We start from the raw sequence: 1,732 nt of genomic DNA on the forward strand, positions 1-1,732 counted from the left end.
CCCGTCTGTCTCCATATCACTCGTGGCAAAAAACAACACGAGGTGCAGCCCCGGAAGCCCGGACATACACAAAATTTGCTGCCGTGCACGCCCGGTAACCTCCCCCGTCTGTCTCCACATAGCTTGTGGCAAAAGCAACACGAGGTGCAGCCCCGGAAGCCCGTACATACACGATGTTTGTTGCCATGCACGCCCGGTAGCCATCCCCTGTCTGTCTCCACATCGCTTGTGGCAAAAGACAACACGAGGTGCAGCCCCGGATGCCCGCACATACACGAAATTTGCTGCCATGCACGCCCGGTAACCAACCCCGTTTGTCTCCACATAACTTGTGGCAAAAGACAACACGAGGTGCAGCCCCGGATGCCCGTACACACAGGATATTTGCTGCTATGCACGCCCGGTAACCAACCCCGTCTGTCTCCACATAACTTGTGGCAAAAGACAACACGAGGCGCAGCTCCGGAAGCCCGTTCACACACACGCCCTATTTGAAGAACAACGATTAATAAAGTCAAACAATGCCCACAAAAATGCAACTATCAAAACTAGGTGCCTGGACAAATACCGACATACAACAGCTGTTACGACTATGTCGTCCAATTTACATGTCAATACAAACGGAACGCGGCCTGAAAAACTTCCCTCACTATGAAAGAAGAACAAACAGCCGAAAACCCCTACCAATAAATGACACAAAGCGATAAACTAGACGCAAGCAAGACAAAGGCGTCAAAGAATCAAACCTAGGTAACCAAACGACCTTACGATAAAAAAAGTATTACCCTAAAAAAAAACGAGAAACTAGTCACCACACCGCCAAAAGGCCAACGTTTACTCGTACCAAAGATCCAGCGAAATATCTAACAATTTACCTGCTGGTTGGCCTGCGGCTGGGCTCCTGCTGCTTGTGCCGAGGCTCCTGCCTTGCCTGCGCCACTGCCGGAACTGGATGTCCTTCCTGTAATGGTGCCTGCTGTTGTTGTGCTGGATCCCCTGGGGGAGGTGGTGGATTCTCCTGCTGCCCAGCGTCCTGGCCTTGCTCCCGTACGGATGGCTGGCGTTCCTGGTCCACCCGCCCCACGTCCTGCACCTAGGCCCGCCCGGGTTGCTCGTCGCGCTGTGGCACGTGGCCTGACTGGCCATTTGGCCTGACTGGGTTCTGCCGCTCTGCCATTCTGTAGCGATGCAATCAATCAAAATTCACTATTAGCTAAGAAGTCACCACCGTCAAAACCCAACCCGGGCGACCCTCCTCCATGCGGAGAGAACGGCTCCTAACATGCGACGCAATGCACGGAGACTCTACCCGAGCTTTCCTCCCTCTGAATTATCTGTGCTACCAATTTCTCCACCCCACACGACACAAACACCCCAGTACACCGGTATTCAAGTGTACTAGAAAAATGGTGCAAATGTGGTCGACAAGCTGGACCTAACACGGCGCCAAAAACTCCTACAAACAAAGGCCGTCTAAAATAAGCAAAACAGACATGCACCAAGCGTTACCGGTGCTGAAGGTTGACTAAAAACTGTAAATGCGGTCTTAGCACGACCCCACGACCCTCCAACCTTATCCTCGGAGTCTTGTGCGCCTTGGCGTCTGAGCTCGACGCTTGGTGCGGTGCCCCGTGACCTCGTGCTGTCTTGTCCGCCGCTGAGCGCCCGCCCTCGACCTCCGTACCGTGCGGGCGAGCTCTCTGAATGCACAGCACGGTGTGGTGCGGCCACA

Source organism: Branchiostoma belcheri, unplaced genomic scaffold, assembly GCF_001625305.1.
Source record: "Branchiostoma belcheri isolate BF01 breed outbred unplaced genomic scaffold, Haploidv18h27 scaffold177, whole genome shotgun sequence".
Classification (NCBI taxonomy): Eukaryota; Metazoa; Chordata; class Leptocardii; order Amphioxiformes; family Branchiostomatidae; genus Branchiostoma; species Branchiostoma belcheri.